At 47.3% G+C, this 22,224-nt stretch overlaps 1 pseudogene; it reads left to right on the forward strand.

Annotated features, from left to right (window-relative positions):
* Positions 1-13,938: 13,938 nt before the first annotated feature.
* LOC125553287 lies at positions 13,939-19,844 on the forward strand (annotated as a pseudogene).
* The last annotated feature ends 2,380 nt before the right edge of the window (positions 19,845-22,224 follow it).

The raw sequence follows: 22,224 nt of genomic DNA on the forward strand, positions 1-22,224 counted from the left end.
CTGGGGGGAGGAGTACTTTGTATGCGAGAGTTAAACCGGAGCATGACCTCATTGGAATTGAACTGTTGCCTATTCCATTTGAGGAGTTCTATCAGTTTTTCAATCAATTAGCCCTCGATAAAGCAACGGTCACCTACTACCGTCTGTAAGTACTACTACTTCTGTCATTAAGTCTCTCTATATAGCTCAGCTCTTTCATTGCATGTATTTATAATTATCCTCACTATATTATGCAGATTGAAGATCACCGAATTGAAGAAAAGACAAATCGGTGATATTGGGTCCATTAACACAAATCTCATAGATGCAGTTCAGGTTAAAGATCATGCCGCAGAAACCGAGGCCAACTTGCTACGATCATTCAAAATAAATGAACACAAAGATATAATACTCTTTCCTTACAACTTCAAGTGAGTGCTGTCTTGTGCATATTCGGTTTCCCTTATATATTAGTCCAGGTTATAGTAATGTAATTGATTGTGCATATTCGGTTTCCCTTATATATTAGTCCAGGTTATAGTAATGTAATTGATGAGTTATGCATGCGTGCGCAGTTTCCACTATATTCTCCTGGAGATTAGGCTTGAGCAGGGAGTAGTAACTGTCTTGGACTCGAGACGAAAAGATCCCCAGGAGTATGCGGACATGACTTTAATCCTCAAGAAGTAAGTTAAATCGATCATTATCCACCATATCAGCAAAATTTTCATTTCCTGATATCAAGTAATTGTTTTCTTTTGTCTGGCAGGGTTTGGAGAAAATTCAGCACAAAATCCCCGGGACTCCCGAAGGAGCTGCAATTTAGATACCCGAAAGTAAGTACATATAGTACCATGTTCCGCGCGTCTCCTAGCTATTGATTGAAGCGCTAGTTTCATCAATACCATTTGGCATTCTTGCTTATCTGTTTGATTGACCTCTATTTCTTGTAAAGTGGTTGTGGCAGGAACAAGGGAATGATTTCTGTGGATACTACATCTGCGAGTCCATCCGCCACACGACCTATGAGCGGGGCTACTCTGACAAACAATATGAAGTGCGTAAGAAATAATATTCACAATTTTTGTTTATTACCATCATTTGTGTTGAGTTCCATTCATTCATATATATGTATTGATCCCCTTCTTCAAATTAGATGTTTCGGCAGCAGGATGAACTCCTAGAACCAGATCGCATGTGAGCAATTCAAGAGGAATTGGTGGCATTCTTTCTTGACCACGTGATCGCTGAAGACGGAGAATACTATGTGGACCATGCGTCCATAATATAGGAGATTATATTTGTAAGAGATAATTATTGTATATATGTAGCCGGTAGTGTCGGACGATAGATATACGAGAACTTGTTTTTCGACCAATCTCTCGGAGAAGGAGAGGTGGTTGATATCACTTCTCTCTGTATGCATATATGTTCATGACGATCTTCTGTTTCCTTCGTTTGCTTACTAGCTAGTTAGCGTGCCTAGTCCTCTCTATACGTATGTATATAGTACGTTGCGTCGATCAAGCACGGACATAAGAGAGGACACTTCTCTCTATTAGCTAGCTAATAACAACCTAAAAATAACCCCCTAAACCCCTAAAACAGCCACTTTTTTTTAAAAAAAAAACCTCAGCTCCAGCCAGCTGCTGACGCGTGGAAGCCTTTTGGTCCCGGTTTATGTCTTGAACCGGGACCAAAGGCCCCCCTGCCTGGGCAGCCGGCAGCGCCCACGTGGAGCCCCATCTGTCCCGGTTCTGGTTTGAACCGGGACTAAAGGGTGAGGGTATTAGTAACGACCCTTTAGTCCCGGTTCGGGAACCGGGACTAAAGGCCCTTATGAACCGGGACAAAAGGCTGGTTTTCTACTAGTGACTCCTCATTGGGTACGATTTTGTTATTCTCGTGCACTGGTACTATGGGGCCATAGCACAACGACTTCATGACGGTCAACTACAACAAGTTTGCCCAGCTCCGGTGAGGAAGGGGCGATGACGGCAGCGCGACTTCGGCTCGTTTCAGATTTTGAGGCATAACTAGATATGAATTATAAATTTTAATAATTCAAATTATATCCTATTTATTAAATTAGTATTTCTCTAACCCTTACCAAAAAAGGGTTTCCCCGCTTTGTATTCCAAAGCAATCAACAAACATTGTACACATCGCGACGCTAGGGTGAGCAGCACAACAAGCCCAAAGACGTAAAAGAAGAAGAAACAAAAGCCAACAACGGCAGCTCGACAAAGCATGGAAGGCCCGCCACCGCTGCGCCCTCCGGAAACACCCCACCACAACCCGAGGCTCCGAGTGCCGCGTACCAAGCAACACCTCCAAGAAGGTATGCGGCGCCGACGGCGCTGCTGCCTGGACGAGTCCTAGGGTTTCCCCCGATAACCCTGGCCGTGCTGCAGCAAGCTGGCGTCGGCGCCGCCAGCACCCCGTCGTGCATCGCCGCTCTCCCGCCACCTGGGAATCACGCCGCCAACCCGCCCCGCCGCCGGCCCGCCCAGGCCCAGATGGGCCCCATAGGGCCTAGATCTGGGCCGAGCACCGCCGCTAGGACGTGCCGCAGCGCCACCCCGCCGCCAACATCGGCGCCGCGGCCCAGCCGGCCGCCCGCTCTGCGACAAGGAACCCCGCCGCTCAGGGGTGAAGAAAACCCGGTCGAGCACGCTATAGACTGGCTGCACCTGTTTGTTTGTCCATGTAAACCTGGCACCGGTTCGAGCTGCTTCTCGTAGTGCAGCGGCCGCGGTTGCATTATTGAACAGGGACACCCTAGTCAAGTCAATATTAGTGTTATTCTTGTCCGCCCCCCCGAGCGGATCAAGTTGAAATCGGCCCCAATGATCACATGCATGTTGCCAGCCCGTTTGGCCCTCACCAGATTTGTCAGTTCAAGTAGAAATCAACCGATCGGGAGTGGTCCGCTGGACCATACACGCAAACAATGACCCACGACTGCCCAGAAACCCGGTGTTTAATGGTAGCTGCAAGAAATAGATACAACACAGTCCCAATGCAATACATCACATACATCACGATTACAACCCATCAAAATACCACCAGAGTGACCAACAAGAGGTACCCAGTGCCATTCAAATCGCTGCAAGGGATCGTAATTAAGCAAGGAGCTCTCTGAAGGAAAAGTCCGTTTTAATCGTTTCCTGGAGCACAACTACGTCAATCCGTTCTTTGGCCATGTACTTCTTAAGTTGAGTACGGCGGCCTCCGCGGGCACAACCCTGGATGTTCCGGAACATGCAACGCATTATATAATTCTATTATAGAGGTGAACTCCCCTGGAGGTCATCGCTTTCGCCACTCTTCCTCGCTGGAACGAACGCCACCTACCAGTAATGAATGACGTGAGGAATTTTCTCTTCGAAGGAACAAACGGAGCACATACAGCTCATAATACAATAAATATTGCAGATCTCGATGTAACTTAACGGCATTGATGTCAGGTGCATCTGAGCCTGGGCACCGAAACGAATTTCCCCTACCTATGTTGCTACTTTCTCTTCTGTTTTGCATCAGCGTAGTTGTTGTCTTCCGGCGTCGTATTTGGTCTTCGGCCATCCACGACGGTCAACAGCGGATCATCGAGATCCGTGACCCTAGCATCGATCGTCGGGCGCTCATGAACCACGCTGAAGCCTTCTGCAACCGACCGTTGAACATATTCCCCATGGCCCTAGTCAGCGGCGTCGCCGCTGTCATAGCGACAACCTCACGACCGTGCCCTAGGACCCGCGTTGGCACACTCTCCGGTGCACCCTCAACGCCGCGGTCCTCCACCCGTCACGTCTTGGACACATGGACCCGCTGCGCCTTGAGGTCGTGGATGCCCTCGTTGCCGACCTCCGCATCCGGTAACACAAAGAGTAATGATGGGTGTTAACTCATGATCTGCTGCACTGCAGCAAGACCTCTTAGTCATGTTCCCCCATAAGTTCTAGAGCATATAAGTGTTTTGGAGCTTCTAGTTCAGCCCCTTAGGCTAGTCAGAGTTGTTGCTTTGTTCCACAACTTTTCACACTGCATAAGTAAAATGATTAAATTAGCATTCATATAGATGATTAAATAATAATATAGTTGGTTCACAAGGATTTACTTGTCCCGTCACTTTTACCGAGAATTACAAATTCCAATGAGGCATGGAATGTTTTAGTAAGTAGTAACATTAGTGCAGTAACAACTGCGTAGTGATTGCCAGGCCCTTTAGGACCAAGTATTGGCCAAAAACAAATTAACAGTAACACACACCCAATGCAAGGTGTTCAGGCTCTCACGTTTTTAGCACAAGTAGTGAAATATAAATCAGGGAAAAGAGAATATATAGACTCAGAACTCACTGCACGCTATGTTTACCGACTCCAGGATATCCATTTTGCCAAAAGATCAAGCTCATTAGGCAAAGGCATTATCTTACAATTAGCGAATAGAAGCTTCCCAGACTGCTTGTTCTTGACATGCAAAATTTTCCTCTCCAAGTTCATAGATAATGGTCTATAATTATTCATTAAGCCTGTAGACCCTCTCCCATGCATGCTCTCTTCTCATTACTGAAGGTGGTTCAGATAGTAAATCCCACCAAAGCAATCTTACATGATGCCCACACAGAACTCCATTCCATTGCACCTGTTACTATTACCTAGAGATATATCAGTATATAATCCTATGAACGAATTAAGTCAACTGTAACAATCAACAAATCAAAACTTAGTGACCAAACCGCACTCTGATCAATACCTTTGCAATATGAGATCGTATTTTTATCACTCTGAATAAATGTAGTCCAATGACTTCTCCGGCTGCGTGCAATCCCCTGGCCAGGTCTTTGGCCGGGTGGATGGGATGGGGGCGGGAACGGGGAAACCCTTGGCCGTCGGTGGAGGCCACGATAATGGCGGCGCCTTTGCTGGGCGTCGGTCCCCTTCTTGGAGGCCTTGTCGAGGTCTTCTCCCGTCTTTCATTGTGCTCTTCCTTTGGGCGAAAGCTCTAGTTCCCCTTGGGGGGTGACGGCGTCGTATCCTCGTCGCGCTCCTTCTTGAAGGCGTCACCCGGGGTTCCCGGAAGCATGGTGGGCGCTTTGCGGTGCGTGTGAGGTGTTTGGCGGCGGCAATGTGTGCGGCGTTTCATCAATTCGCCGCCGGTCTTCGTCCTGTGGTAACGCTCCTTCTGCTTGGAGATGGATTAGCGTAGATGTTGGTCGTCGTTTGGCGTCATGGTGGCGTCGATGGCGGAGGTAGATGCCAAGGTTGGCACCTCAATCTACTCTGAAGATGGACCAGTGGCAGATGGCGGCGACGACACATGTGAGTGCGTCGGACCGGATTGTGCCCCGGACCCGGTATGTGGCTCGGTCGTGGCCTCCGGCTTTAGATGTTAGGCATAGGTGACATGTCTGGGTATTTGGCCCAGCTTGCACCCCTGCATCATATCGATAGGAGTAGCGGCAGATGTTGCCAAGATGGCGGATTCAGGCATATTGTTGTACTACTTTGTAAGGTCCTCGAGAATAATCAATAAAATGGCCGCATGCATCTCCCAGATCCAGAGGCCGGGGGTCATCCTGCTTTTCTAAAAAAAAATTATTAGTTGGAGCAAGTCTATTAGCCTGGAATGAGAATGATACATGAACAATTCTAGAGTAGACCATACAAAATTCATATACTTTAACTAATTTTGCGGAACGATTTTATTTTACTTATGCTTCTTTCACACATAAAAGTGTATAGGAACTTTAATAAAAGAATAATCATTGATTGATTGTCTCTTACTTACCTTATTGATTGTGAAAATATTGTTAGGGACATAAGCAAGTACGACACAACACAATCTTTCTATCTATTTTTCTATCTGTATGGCCGCAACGAATAGCAGCATCAACATCACCATAGAATAAAAAACCTCATGGCATAAAGAATGAGAGAGAGAGAGAGAAAGAGAGAGAGAGAGAGAGAGAGAGAGAGAGAGATCACTACCTGCTCCTTCCCACATCGCTGTATCAACACAGACAACAATAACAGAGTAGCAAAAAAAATATTCTTTCTCTATCCCCGCCTCATGCCCGTCTCTAGCGCCGTGCCACACCTGCCCCGCTCGAGCACAGCGGATCAGTCCACAACATTCAAACTTACCGAAGAATTTAACGAGACGTTGTTCTTGCACATATGTTCGATCTTCATGGCACCGACCGAGTGTGGAATAAAAGAGAGAACCTGCAAGATGGGAGGCTTAGGGGGGGGGGTGCAGAGGGAGCAGTGAAGCACGCGCTTGCCTATCCTCATGGCAAGCTCCACTCTGGGCTGTACGCCACCGTCGCCGCGACAATGGCACCACCGTCGCGGCGACAATGGCACCTCTGGCCGCCTCTTGAGAGCCGAGCTCTCGCTTCGCGTTGCCATTCGGTAGGTCCGCGTGAGGCCGACGGAGTTGGTGGTGTGGGAACCCTAGAAGAGACAGGGCTGAGACTCGAGAGAGATCGAGGTAGAGGGAATTCGTGTGCACTGTGGAGCGACTCGTTCTGTCAGGTAGCGAAAAAAGGGTTGAAAACCGGGAAAGAATCGGTGGGAGGAGGAGTCTTCGAGGTAAAACAATCGGTGAGGGAGGAGGGTAACGAACGAAATGAACGATGAGGTGACGATATGAACGAACGAACCGACATACCTACTCCCCTTTAATAGTAGAGAGATATGACTATATGACCGTACAATTACCATCTACAGTCAAAATGAGAACATACTAAATTGAATGTTGGACATAAAAAATACCTCATTCTGGGTGCCATGCAATTTCTAATATTTTCTTCCACTTATTAGGGTGCCTCAATCTCAACAGAATTCATATTCTTAAATCTGTAATCTACAAGTGACCAATATATGAACGTACTACATTAGCTTGCTATAATCCAATCGAAAACCCTGCAAATATGAAGAGCATAAATAAATGCGCTAAAGCCTTTTGGTTGTCTGAAATCTGAAGTAGTGGAATTAGGACTCACTGAAATAGCAGCTTCAATAAAAGGAGGCAATATGACTTACATTCTGGTTCTGCCAACTGCCATTGCTAGTCATAGGTCATGCACAAAAATCTTCATCCTTGCCGAGCACAATAAAGCCTTTCCTCATTTGAAGAACCTTCTCTGGATATGGGATAAAATCCTGTTCTACAGCAGCTGGTACAAAGCCAAAATTGCATATTGTATCGAAACATCATCATTGTCAATTTATAAAACAATTTAAGGTGTAAATAGTTGTCCAAGTTTTGACATATAGATTAGTTATGAATAATGATTTCCATACGAACCATGCATGTATCTTGCAGCCTATGAGGACTGCTCTGCAAAAGCTTGACTAATCTGCATATCAAAGAGGTTCAAGATATGGTATGATATGTTTACCAATAGACGTTGATATGTGCACAACCTTCTGCTGCCTCGGAAGCACAGGATGTGCAGCATCGAAACATCCAAACTCTGTAACAAATCAGAGCATGCCACAGGATCGTTGGACAGAGCCAGACACAAATAATGTTGCAGGCATGGAAGTTTCCTCATCCATATCTACACAGAACGCAGCCTACGCACAAAACAACTCACGGTGGGATAAAAGTTCTGGCTGCAAGTGTTCGGATCAAAGGCAAATGATGCAGTACCTCAACCATCCGCTATTTTTAAATCTTATAAAACAACTTCGAGGCATTCCTCCAACTTATCCTTAAATTGTTTCCACTATCAAAATTGAAAATAACCGCAGAAATATAAATTAACGCGAATTAGATTGCACCAGCCGAATTCATGATTTAGATTTCGCTACACAAATATAATGGAAGTACACCCAAATAGCTACATATTTCTACTGAATAATCATTTTTTAGATTTCTCTACACTATTTAGATTTCTTTTCTCGGCGAATAAAGGAATCTGTTCTAACATTACAAATTGTGGTGCATTAGTAAGGTTACATAACAAAATTTTCTTACGGTGCTGGGAACATGTCCAAATTATATTTTTAAGAGCACCCTTCAACCTTCAAATGGTGATGCTGATTATTCAGTTTAACTCATTGCACACCACTAATTAATACGACAGAATCAATATGGCTAGAGCATGCCTAGTTCATCTGACAGACAAGAGCACAATTAGAACAGCAAAGTTTAAAAGGATCAGCCTTCTTATGTCCATCTAATATGTTTTGGAAAAAAGAAAAAATTAGGGGATATTCCTATTTGCGATTCCCAAGACTTCCTTTACAAGCACATAAGAAGGTTAGATAATCTAAGCTAGGTATAATCTATCCAGCACATAAGAAGTACAAGCGAACCAACTAACCATTGTATGAAGAGGGCAATATGCACAGCCATAGCCTCACGAGGCTTCCTTTTCGCTTGATGTTTATGAATGAAACAATATAGTAAATTTGAGTGTGCATCACGAGACGACTCATAGCCTTCGATACGGATATATGCAGATTCTACAAAGCCTACGTGAGCAATGAAAAAGTGAAAGATAACCACAAAGAATGGCCATAGATGAGTACATGGGTGGACACTGGAACATGGATGCATGCATCAATATTGGTGTGATGAGGACACGATAGTACGGTACGAGTCTGTTGGGTCCGCCATCGAGCGCTGGCCCTGCTCGCCACCCCCAGGCCGCCGGCTACGACTCGTACCACACCTGGCCGTCCCCCACACCGCGCTTGTGTCCCCGGCTCCCGAGAGCACCAACCACTGTTGTCCAGTTGTCGCATCACAGGAGGAGAGAGAGGCGGGGGCCTCTCCGGTTGGGGAGAGTGGGCGTGAGAGAAGGTGCTTTGGCGGCGTCCGAGCATCGCCATATCCTGGACTGCGTGACGGCGGTAGCCATTGTCAGTGGAGGAGGGACTGATGAGGGAAGCAAAGAGTGGAGCATCAGGAGGCCGGCTGCTCGACGAGCTTCCATGCGGTGGCGGCGCAAGGAACCCTACCACGTGCGAGGGTATCGGCCTATCGGGGAGAGGAGCGGCTCGCTCGTCGAGTCGGAGCGTTGTTTTAGGGGTGCGTGGAAGAAAACCAATGGAAGAGAAAAAAATCGTTGGGGAAGGGAGAGATCTTTTGATCGATGGGAGGGACAGACGAACGAACGAACAACGACGTACGGACTGCGAACTTAGGAGTAGAGACATTCAAAGAAAATGAAACATTTTTGTGTAGCATGGTTGGTTATTTTGTTATCTATCCAAGCTTTGAATAAATTCTTAATTACATGTCTAGTATTAAACTCAATTTGCTATCTCTTTGAGGCACTGGCAACACAAAAACCCGGAGGACATCCATAAACTATAGACCGTCAAAGAACTTTGGAAGATTAAATCTTCAGTGACGAGACCTCACTGTCTATACTAATGCCCGTCCGTGGATAAAGGAGAGTGATGGAAGAAAACTGTTGGAGCACCTTAGTGGTGAAACATCCAAACCCGAAAAAAGTCTTCAAGCCTATGCTGGAAGTCCATCAAAGAGTAGGGTGTGTCAAGAGTATGATTCTAGCTTGACTGAATATCTTTGTTTAAGTAGAGAACTAATACTTCTTCCTTTAATCGTAATCCAATACCCAGGTAGTCAATCCGACTTTATTTCGCCAAGGAAGAACACACTTGGTCTTTGGAAGACTCAACAATTTCTTCACTTTTTCTCTCTTAGGTAGAACATGGAGCTAATAAGATATGAAGACAAGGTTGCGCCGCTACTGTGCACCACTTTGCTTGAACATCAATTGTCACTTACATGCGAACATAGGCCATGTCAACTGAAGGTTAATCTAAAGAAATTGGGTGTCATTTACTAGTGTGTTGTATGCATGCACAAGCTGACTTGTAAGTAGCACCATGTGTAGAAGTGTAATGCAACACCAAGTTGCTTTTAATAATCAAGTATAGACAAAAAACAAACACAATTTGTGAAATCGCTGTAAAAGAAGGGCAAGTTGGTAAGAGAAAAGGTCTGAAATTTACTCGTTCAACCATCATACTAAATCATTGATTTGTAATTCAATGGTTGTGGAAAACAACTCAAGATCCATAGAATGTTATCTTCTTACAAAATCCAGGCGCGTAGTAAATACATTGACAACACGTAGGTGGCTGGTAGAAGATAATAAATTTGAGGACACACATCTATAAACAATGCCCATCTCCTGGCCTTCATATATTGTTTGAAGCTCAAAGACAAACATTGCAACTGAAAATGAAGTTCTGTCTGTCACTTGTGTAGCCGCCATATGGCCTAGTCAGACGCAAATGCAAGGTAAACTTTAGCTAGCAATTGAGTGGCTTAGTGGCATATATAAGATCTCATATGGGTGGGAGGCACCGGGAATACGAGTTTAACTTCTATGCGGACTTGATCTTCAGTCTGGAAGAGTCAAGGGCCTTGGCATGTGTGGATGATTCTTTTCGTAGCTTATGGTATTCCAATTAGGCCTTGTGGAAGAAATAACGCATGACCAAAGATGTGCAACCGACATGTCATGCAGAATGACACCACATTGCTGAGCTGGTGAAGGTGGATTGGAGGGGTACGTAGCAGTTGACTCCTAGCTAGCTCGCCAGAAGAGACTGACTGGCATCCGCGAAGTGCATCCATTTTGCTTCTCTTTCAGAACTTGGTGACGTCTGAGATTTTCCTCCAACTGAGCTGCAATTATGCTTGTGTGCGTGCTCGATGGTGTGTGTTCATACAATATTTGGAGGTGAATTCTGGAGGGAAATACACAATTATGTATACAGCAAAAATATGTTTTTTTGTATGAGTTAAGCTGTAGTATTTAGCTTCTAAGCTTCGAGAACATTTCAAGCTATCAGTGGGATCTATATAAGTCTATTTCGAGTTGAAACATGTAAATTATCACACAGATGCTATCCCAATAAGGAACAAACTAGACTCTGCGCATATGCAGCTGATGACTGGGGCACCTGCAGCTGCTCCTCTTTGGTCCTCCATGTGTTAGTAATGATGGTAAATGATAAAGTAATTATGGATAACAATGAGTAAACTATATAAATTTTAGTAACACTAATAGACTAATAATTTGTCCAAAAAAGCAAAATAGAGAAAGTGTACAACTCCTACGTGGTGGCAAACACTGCAGTTATATTTGCAGAACACACAGGGTGGTCCTGCATGATATATATAATTGGGGTGAAAGCACTGCAGTTATATTTGCAGAACACACAGGGTGGCAAACACTGCAGTTATTTCTGAAACTTCAGGTAACCCGGTTCCCATATTAAATTGGGGTGAAAGCACTTTGCGCGGATGATGTCCAGCCACAGCCCACCTTCTCCCGTGGCAATCCTCCACAACCATTTGGAAAGAAGTGCAATATTCATGCACTTGGAGGAAATGACCCCCAATCCACCTTAATGGGCTTGCAAATATCAGACCATTTGACCATCTCATATTTCTGTTTATCATCCTTGCCCGCCCAAAAAAGAACCGGGACTGGTATTTGGCAATGTCGTGATGAAGGGAATCATGCAAACTATAGAATCCCGTTAAATACATTAGTAGGCTGGTCATGGAAGAGTTGATGAGCACAACCCTTGCCGCTTTGGAAGGCCACCGCCCTTGCCAAGGTTCCACGCTTTGTTGGACCTTGGTGACCATCGGGCGAAGGTCCTTTTCCAGGATACGAGAGTCGCTAATCGGCATGCCGAGATAAGTCGTGAGAAAGGAAACCAAGCGGTAGTTAAGCCGGTTCGTAATCCGATGCTTCTCCAAGTCCGAGTAGCCCATCACCATGAACTAGCTTGTGATGAAGTTGATCATCAAGCCAGGTATCTCTCTTGGAAGCAAAGGAGGATGAATTTGTGGTGTTGGATGTCCTCATTGGAACCGTCAACCATAACGAGGCTGGTATTTCAAGTGTATATTTCATTGCCTTTATTTAGAACAATGACAACATACCAAATGGTGGTATCCATTGGATCAACTTAATACGATACATTATTTTATATAGTACGATGTACCAAAAATAATCTCCGAATGTAATGGGTCCTTCCAGCCTGCAAAGGGTTGCATTGGAGCTGAAATGCTTCTACAAGATCACCAAGGAGAGGTTGTAGTCATGGCATATAGGATCAAGTTTGGTGTGTGGTGGAACCACTCATCAAAAAATATCTTGATACTCATTTAAAAAATTCTGAGGACCATGTTTATCCTGGTACTCATACTAAAATGGCCGTATGCATCCCTAGTTGGTGCAGAGGCCGGGGAAGTGAAATTCTCCCCCATTTTTAAGAGAATGACAGCGATGCTGGCCAAGCAAGCATGGATGTGCGAGAGGGCAACTAGGGGGCGACAGGGCGGGCGCCCGTGCACGCGACCGCACCGGGGCCGTCCATTGCCGCCGGAGATCGCCGGCGCGTCGGCGGCAAGTTTTGGGCACTTGCCGAGTCCGACGAGGACGACGCGGACTACGATGGGGATGCGACCCAGGCGGATTCTCCGCCTTCGCCGACGCCTTCAGATCTCATTTGTGAATTTTTTCATTCAGGTTATGACGAAGATGAAGTGGCAACGACGATTGACCGTGTTTTGCCATCGGACGATCCGGCACGAATTGGACTTCACGCGGGCGAAAAGAAAGAGATGATCCGACGCGTAGTTCATCGGAGAACGGCGGCGACGACGCTCAGACCTTGGAAGGGTCCCCTCCCTAAGGTGAGTCTTCCAAATCTTACGCTTTTCGATTTGATTAGGCCGGAGTCGTGGATTACTGTTAAGAAAAGGAAGAATGCGAAGCGGATGGGCGTTCGTCTAACGTCGACGGCGACCGTGATGCCCGTTCCGGCGATCGGGATCTCTGAGATGCGATCGCAGCGTTTGAATGACTTGCTGGGCAGCGTTGGGCCGGTTCGGAGGGAGCCGGGTCCGCGAGGGGATGGGCCAGGGTCGGATGGGTATGTGGCCCAGTTTGTACCAGACCTTATTCCTCCTCGTAGCGTCTCCCCATGCACGTACGCGCTCGATCGCTCTTCCCTTCATACGCCGTCATCTGCTGGTGCTAGGGTTCCTAGGCACGGGACTCGCGGTTTCCCGGTGTGTGGTTCTGGTCGGGCAAGGAGGATCCGACCTCTCGAGGCCATGGCCGGCCGCGGGGCTGCGGCGCCGCCAGCCAAAAAGAACACCGTCGCTGCTCAGGCAGGTCGGGGCGGGGCTGCACCGCCGCCGGCGGCAGGGGCTGGGCGTGGTGCCCTAGTGCCGCTTGGCCAGAGACCGCCAGCGGGCGGGGTTCCGCCCCAGGGTACCCAGGGTCGTGGCAATGGCCACTTGGGCGCTAGGCCGCCGGGGCAGGTGCCCTTGCAAGCTGCGGCCGGAAGGGGCGGATTGCGGCCTCCGGCGCCGGGTGCGGCTACCGCGGCGCAGCCGGCCGCGGGTCGGGGTGGGCCTCGGCCTTAGGCGCCGGGCGTGGCTGTTGTGGCTGCTGCAGGCCGGGGTGGTACGGCCCTTGGGGTTGTGCCAACGACTGTCGGAGGTCAGCCTCGTGTCGCGCCTCCGCCTCACCTCGTCGTGAGGCCTGCTCAGAACCGTTCGGGACCGGCGCAGACGAGGCAGAATTCGAGCACTAGAGAGTCCTATCATCCGCCCCGAGGCCAGTGGGGGGACGATGGTTATGATGTGTATGGAGATGGGCAACATCGTGGGTCCTCATCCACGGGAGGCGGGCGTGGTTATGCCTGGCAGAGTGACGGGTCTGCGGAGAGACCGTTTCTCGGCCCTTCAGGTGGTTTTGTTGAGGGGGCCTCAGGCCCGGACCACCGCCAGAGAGGAGGCTATCGTGGCCATCATGATGGCCGGGGTGGGGGTCGTGGGAGATTTCGCCGACCGCCTCCGCCTCGGGCAGTTGATCCTGCGGCGTCTACAGTGGAGCCCGACCAGGCCTCTACTGACCTCCCTCCCCAGGCGATGGAGGTGGTGAATGCCTTGGCCAGTGTCAAGGTTCCTGAGGCTGGGAAGGTGGCTGAGGATACCGACAGGCCCGATGCGAAGAGGGCGTCCAAGTATGCGCGCAAGAAGGAGAAGATGCTTTGCTACCATTGTGGGGAGAAGGGCCACTTCATTGCTGAGTGTGTGGCTGAGCTGTGTGTCACATGTGGCAAGCCGGCTCATGCCTCGGGGGAGTGCTCGTTTTTGCGTGACCAGGCTCCGTCGCTGACTGTGTATGGAGTTTACTGTGCCGAGCTCATGTTTTTTGAATCACCGGCTGCGCGAGAGATTCCGGAGGAGACCCCGAGCCTGACTACCGGGGTTGTCAAAGCTACCCAGGGAGAGGTCACAGAGGCTCAGATCGTGCGGAGGCTTCAGGAGTTGGCTCCGGGGGACTTTCGGTGGGAGCTGGTGGTTCTCGAGGATAAGGTCTATAAGGTCAATTTCCCCACGGTGGATGACCTGAAGCGGTTGTTGAGCTTTGGTTTATGTCGAGTCCCTGGCACTTCGTGCATTCTGGAGTTCCACGAGTGGAAGAAGGTGGAGCCTAAGGGAAAGCCGCTTACACAGGTCTGGTTGCGGTTTGTAGGGGCCCCGTCTAAGCCTTTGCAGGATGTTCGAGTGGTGGCCAGTTTGGGTACGTTGGTTGGGAAGACGGAGAGAGTTGATATGGCTTTTACTCGGGCTCATGGGGTGGCCCGGCTTCTAGTCAGTGTTCTGGATATTGAGTTTGTGCCTGATGTGGTCAACTGGACCTATAGGGGCGAGGTGTCCCCGCTCGATGTTGAGTTTGAGGACACTGATCTGTTTGCAGATGCGGTTAATGGGAATGATGTTGATATGCATGAGGGTGATGGCGATGCGGGCGCCAATGGGGCACCGACTGATGAGTCCGCACGAGAGGGGTCTAACGCTTCTCGCCCAGATGCTCAGTTGCCCGGGCATGGGACCGGGGTTAAGCCGGCAGCATCGCCATCGATGCCTATGACCTCGTTGCGGTTCGGGTCCTTTGAGCCAGCATCAGTGCCGCCTAGGCTTTGGAGTGACCGGGTTGACTCCGATGATTTGTTTGAGCGCACGCTTCCTCTGTTGGAGCTAGAGGGGGCTGGCGGTTCTGGTCGCTTGGTGAGGGCCTCATCGGTAAGGACTCTGGATGGAGATGGGGTGGGGGAGCCGGAGGTCGCCTCTCTCTCCCCTCCTCCTCTTGTGGTCGAGGCTCCGGTGCGGATGGCTACCTGTGAGCTGGTGTTGGGGGGAGGGGGGAGGGGCAGGAGGCCTTGACGTCTCCCCTCCAGGTCCCGACGCCGGTGACGTCGGTCCCGTTGGGGTCGGCCAGCGCTGGGGGAGGGAGCCCGAGGCAGGTGGCCTCGACTCCTGCTACTCTGGTGGTGGCAGCGACTCCTGCGCCATCTTCTGCTTTGGGGAAGGGGCTAGGGCAGGAGGCCCTGGTTCATCCTTCCTCCACGGTGGTCTGGAGGACCGCCTCTCCTTCTGCACCGGCGGATGGGGCGGGAGGAGGGCATGGGCAGGCGGCCCCCGTCATCCCCTCCCCGTTCGTACCGGTGGCAGAGGACCCCGGCGTGGGGCACCCATCGGTGGGGCTTGGGATCCCGCAGCCGCCTCCTCTGGTAACCTCGGTTGACCCTTTGAGGGATTCAGCGCCAGGTTTTACCAGGGAGGAGGTTGTGGCTTTTGGCGGGATCCCAGACCCTGTCTCGACGGGGAGACGGATGAGCGCTCGTATCCACGAGCTCCCAGAGGTGGATGATATGCAGCAGCGGTGCGCTATGAGGGCGGCCAAGCTTCACGAGGCTGCATCATCTTCTGGTATGTCCGTCAACGTTTCTAACTCTTTATTGCATTTTTCTAATGAGGAGATTATAAATAATGCAAACCAGTTAGGAGTTTCACTAGGGGCCACGGATACTGAGATAAATAATTCGGTCAATGATCTGTTAGATTTAGAGGCGGAACGTGTCTTAGAGACCATTCGTAATCTTGCAGCAGTTAAACCGATGAATGATGATGAGATTAACGCGTTAGGGGTTAGAGTGCTAGATAATCTATGTGCGGATCTAGCACCTCCAAATCAGGTGGGTGAGGATGATGATGTACCCATCGAGATTGACGCTGATAATTTAAGTCAACCCGGTTATGAGGACCGGGAGGCAGAGCCTAGTAAACCGAAACGTAAGTGGAAACGGAAGATCTATCCTGATTCCGCGGTTCGTAGGAGTTCTAGGATTCGAATTACTAAAAAATTCCATGATGAAATATGAGAGGAATTTTTTGGAATAGCAGAGGTCTGAAGGACTTGGCTAAAAGAAGGTTCCTTACTGAGGCAGCTTTAGAGCAGAAGTTAGATTTTGTCACTCTATCGGAGACTGGTAGAGAAAACTTTGCGCCCCAGTTTCTTTCTTCTCTTGTGGGTGGTATTGATTTTGATTGGCATTGCCTCCCTCCGCGAGGTAGATCGGGTGGTATCTTACTCGGTGTGAGATGCGATTCACTTGAAGTCCGAAGTGTAGTGATGGGTGACTTCGCGGTAAAGTTTTGAGTCAGGTCCAAGATAGATGGTTTTAACTGGGCTTTGGTGGAGGTTTATGGTGCCGCACAGCCCGAGCTTAAACCGGAGTTTCTGGCGGACCTTGTTCGAATCTGTGGGTCAGAACAGCTTCCAATTTTAGTTGGAGGTGATTTCAATATCATCAGAAGGAGAGAGGAGAAGAACAACGATAACTTTGACGGTAGGTGGTCGTTTATGTTCAATACCATTATTGAAAGCTTGGATCTGAGGGAGATTGAGCTTTCTGGTAGAAAGTTTACCTGGGCTAATACTCTGCCAAATCCGACTTATGAAAAACTCGATCGAGTTCTTGCAAGCGTGGAGTGGGAACAAAAGTTCCCTCTGGTTACAGTGCAAGCTCTCTCGAGGGGAATTTCCGATCACACTCCCTTGTTCGTGTACTCGGGGGAGCCGAACCACGTGGGTAACAAGAACACCTTCTCTTTCGAGATGTCATGGTTCGAACGCGAGGGGTTCTTGGATTTGTTTGCCAGGGAATGGGCTAGAGTTGCAGGAGGCGCGACTCCGATTGAGCGTTGGCAGAATAAGATTAGGCATTTGAGAAGGTTCCTACGGGGCTGGGCTAAGCACCTCAGTAGTGTGTATAAGATTGAAAAGGATAGACTCCTTTCTCTTATACAGGCCCTGGACATAAAGGCCGAATCCACTATTTTACTGCCTGCTGAGCTTCAGCTTAAAAATGAGGCGGAAAAGAGGTTGAAAGAACTGCTCCGCGAAGAAGAATTGAAGTGGGCTTTGCGTGCTAAAGTGCGCAAAGTGGTCCAAGGGGACGCAAATTAATACTCAATTCTTCCATTTGATAGCTAATGGGAAGCACATAAAGAAGCGCATCTTTCAGCTTGAACAAGATGAGGGCACTATTTTAGGACAAGACAACCTAAAAACATATATCACCGAGTATTACAAGCAGTTATTTGGACCCCCGGAGGATAATTGTGTGTCCCTCGATGAGTCTAGGACTGAGGATGTGCCTCAGCTAACGGCTGCCGAAAATGATATTCTGGTTGCCCCGTTCTCAGAGAAGGAGGTGTTTGATGCTATTGCACAGATGAAAAACAATAAGGCTCCCGGTCCGGATGGATTCCCGGCCGAGTTCTATAAAAAGTGCTGGCACATTATTAAGGGGGATTTGCTGCCTATGTTCCATGACTTGTTCTCTGGACAGCTTCACTTATTTCACTTGAATTTTGGAACTATCACACTGCTTCCTAAGAAAACGGATGCTGTGAGAATTGAGCAATTCAGGCCGATATGCCTCCTTAATGTTAGTTTCAAAATTTTCACCAAGGTAGGGACTAAAAGGCTCACACAGATTGCGCATTCTGTGGTGCAGCAGTCCCAAACTGCTTTCAAGCCGGACAGAAACATCCTGGAAGGGGTGGTTGTCCTGCATGAAACGCTCCATGAAATCCATTCCAAAAAATTAGATGGAGTAATTTTTAAGGTGGATTTCGAGAAAGCGTACGATAAGATCAAATGGCCATTTCTCCAACAGTCATTGCGTATGAAAGGTTTTGATGAAGCCTGGCGCCGACAGGTTGAATCATTTACGCAAAAAGGTAGTGTGGGAATTAAAGTTAATGATGACATAGGTCATTACTTCCAGACACATAAAGGCCTAAGACAAGGAGATCCGATGTCCCCTATCCTGTTTAACATTGTGGTGGATATGTTAGCAATTTTGATAGGAAGGGCTAAGGAAAATGGTCAGGTAGGTGGATTGATACCTCATCTCGTTGATGGAGGTGTATCCATCCTTCAGTACGCAGATGATACAATTATCTTTATGGAGCATGACTTGGCCAAGGCGAGAAATATGAAGCTTGTGTTATGCCTTTTTGAACAATTGACCGGGTTAAAGATTAACTTTCATAAGAGCGAGCTGTTCTGTTTTGGTAGAGCTAAAGACGAACAGGAGGCTTATAGGCAATTGTTTGGGTGCGAGTTGGGAGAGTTGCCCTTCTCTTACCTGGGGATTCCAATCCACCATCGTAGGCTGACAAACAAAGAGTGGAAGAGCATCGAGGACCGATTTGAGAAGAAACTGAGTTGTTGGAAGGGTAAGCTCATGTCATACGGAGGCCGATTAATCCTGATTAATTCGGTGCTCACGAGCATGCCTATGTTTCTCCTATCGTTCTTTGAGGTCCCAGTTGGTGTTAGGAAGCGACTGGACTTCTACCGATCGCGTTTCTTTTGGCAGGGTGATGAGCTTAAACGAAAATATCGGCTTGCTAAATGGGACATCATCTGTAGACCGAAAGACCAAGGGGGTCTCGGTATTGAGAATCTAGAAAATAAGAATAGATGCCTTCTTCGCAAGTGGCTGTGGAAGCTCTCAACGGAGAATGATGCCATGTGGGCTCAAATCCTTCATGCCAAGTACCTCCAGACAAAAACTTTGTCCCAGGTCTCAGTCAGGCCGACTGATTCACCCTTCTGGAAAGGTTTGATGAAAGTCAAACAAGCTTTCTTTAATAGGATGAGGTTTGCTATTGGAAACGGCTCTAGTACACGTTTCTGGGAGGATACTTGGCTCGGCGATACACCTTTGGCCATCCAATATCCGTCTTTGTACCGTATTGTTCAACGACGTGAAGTGTTCGTCGCCTCGGTTTTTCAATCTATCCCCCTTAATATTCAGTTCAGACGGACGCTAGCGGGCAATCGTTGGGAAGAATGGCTCCATTTAGTCAGGAGACTGATGGAGGTCCAACTATCTCAACAACCCGATGAATTACGCTGGAAATTGACTAGGTCTGGAGCATTCACTGTTAAATCAATGTACATTGATGTTATTAATTCGAACTCCATTCCTACCTCTAAGCATGTTTGGGCTGTCAAAGTTCCTTTGAAAATAAAAGTGTTTATGTGGTTTGTCCATAAACAAGTTATTCTAACAAAGGACAACTTGATAAAGCGTAATTGGACAGGACCTACTAGGTGTAGTTTCTATGATCGGGATGAGACAATCAAACATCTCTTTTTTGATTGCCCGTTGGCCAAAATACTTTGGCAGACGGTCAACATTACTTTTAATATCACTCCACCGAACTCTGTTAACACGTTATTTGGGACATGGCTTAATGGGATTGAGCCTGACTTAGCGAGACACATTCGGGTTGGAGTTTGTGCTTTGCTGTGGACTATCTGGAATTGCAGAAATGATTTGGTTTTTAACAGAATATCATGTATACATTTTTTGCAGGTTTTATTCCGCACTACGGCTCTGATCCGTTCCTGGTCGCTACTCACCCAGACGGAGGTCAGGGAGCATTTGGTTACTGGGTCTTTCTGATGGGAGATGGTAGCTCGGGATATCTTCAACCGGTTTGGATGGCGGTCATGTAATAGGATAGGCATGTAGTTTACCTATCTAGTTTCAGCCAGCCGGTTGTGGCGTTTGTTCATGGCTAGTGGGTGTTTCTAGCCCTCTTTGGCTCTGTGTGAGCTTTTTTCCTTCTTTTATTACTTTTGGAGACCTTGGAACCATGTTGGCACTGCGTTATTTGATTAATAAGATGGCCGTATGCATCTTTCTGATGCAGAGGCCGGGGATTTCCCCCTTTTCGAAAAAAAAATATTGCCACGTGTGCTCTTCAGATGTAATGGTTACCTTGAGGCGGAATTGGAGGATGCACTGGTCTCTAATGCAAATACTGCTAGAGACTGCCCAATAGTAAGACAAAGCAAGGTATGATTCTAGAGATTCTCAAGTTAACGCCTTCGGCTCTTAAAAGAAATAGTCAGTTTAGAATCAAATTTTCTTGGTGTAAAATATGGCCGGTAACAAATTTGCTTCTACTAGGGATTACACATTGAGACTTGTTGTTGGCTGGGGGTTTACTCCCTTTTCCCTTTAAACAAGGAAAATATATGAGCATGCGGGTGGTTGTCATAATTGCAACTTATCTAAGTACATCTACATCGAATTTTATCTAAATTCCACATATGAAACCTGTTGAAGGTGGATTGTAGTTGAGTTTGATAAAACATGTGTAATACTTATTTCCCAAACTTGGCAATGAGGTTACATTCATTTAACTTTGGAAGGCGGCTAGATTTGTATGAAATATACTGTTATTTTAGCAGAACTGAGATCAAGTATTGGATTGAATATCAACACTCTAGATTTTAGAACAGATGTCAATGGGTTCCAGAAATCCTGCATAATATGTTTGACAGTCACCTACTGCAATGTCCACAAGAAAGAAGCAAGTTCTCGATCGATTCCAGCGTTTAGGAACCGTTTTGTTATTCGGGACCATTTTAAGTCCTTGTATATATTCTAGATTATTTTTTGCAAGTCCTTACAGGAAATGTACAATTTCCATGGAAAAGTTGTTGGTGTACAATTCGAGTTGCCAGGAGGCATTTATATAAGGTCTTACCATTTTTTCACACAATAAAAAGGAGTGCACCAAATTCACTACACTTTATTATCTGCTATATTTAAAATAGCATCATAACATGAGAAACACACCCATAAATGCTAATTGAACCATATGTGCGACCCCATATATAATGGACCAAGTCAAGCTGTCACAACACAGTTAAGGGTGGCAAGATCCTAAGCAGGTTAGCTAGTCAAGGCTTGGTACACGTATGCATGATCAATGATGAAACAGTATGCCTTGCACGTGAACGTTGTTACAACAATTTGATGAGATTCAGTATGTACATACTAGTACTCTAGGTTTGTGAGGCATTAGGAATACGAAATCACGGAGGAAATTCATAAAATGTAGATTCTGAAAAAAAAAATCTGCATGGATCACTCGATTAAGCCGGAGCCATTAGCCCTAGTCTACCCTATCCTGCTGCCCTTACGCAACACACTCAAAATGCCCTCATTGGATATGTTTTCCAGGCCGAAATTGAGCAAGGTCTATATAATCACATGCAGTACAGCTCACACATCCGTGGGTGGCCGGCATCAGAGGATCACAAGGACAAATGGAAGTCGTATCTTTGACCCAAAAAGGCCGTCCAATCCGTAGACTTGTGCGACTTCAACTCCTGGCTGGCCGTGGTAGGTGCTATCATGATCAATTACGCATTTGTTTTTTATTTCTTCAGCATCTTTCTTTCTTTATTTCTTTCTTCCTTTATTTTGGGAGAATCTAAAGCTCTAAACTTCATTTGATTATCTGGTTGCTATTCTGGTTGACCGAATCATCAGCACCACAGCAGAACCTGAAGAGTGCAGCAGTTTCAGAACCTTGAAGAAAACTAATAACCTCACTGCACAGAACCTCTCGAAACAGGCTTGCGCCATGCTATATTAATATAGCAACCACACGGAACAACTATTGGGGCGAACAACACATCAAGCCTAAATTTAAAACAAGAATAACAAAAGAGTCAACGACGGCAGCTTGACGACACGCGGATGACCCGCCACCGCTGTGCTGCACAGAACCAAACGGTGCAAAATTTCAGAACCCTGAACATGGTCCAAAGAAATACCATGCAGAGCATACGGAAGCTTTGCTCACGTATATAGTGGACGCTTTAAGCAGCAGCAACCAGCTAGCTAGCCTACGGAAGCTTTGCTCACCTATATAGTGGAGCGTAGGGATATAGACATGCAGAGCGTACGGAAGCTTTGCTCACTTATAGTGGAGGCTTGAAGCAACAGCTACGAGCTAGCTAGCTCTCACCGTATCAACTGGAGC

Source organism: Triticum urartu, chromosome 4 (genome assembly GCF_003073215.2).
Source record: "Triticum urartu cultivar G1812 chromosome 4, Tu2.1, whole genome shotgun sequence".
In the NCBI taxonomy this organism is placed as follows: Eukaryota; Viridiplantae; Streptophyta; class Magnoliopsida; order Poales; family Poaceae; genus Triticum; species Triticum urartu.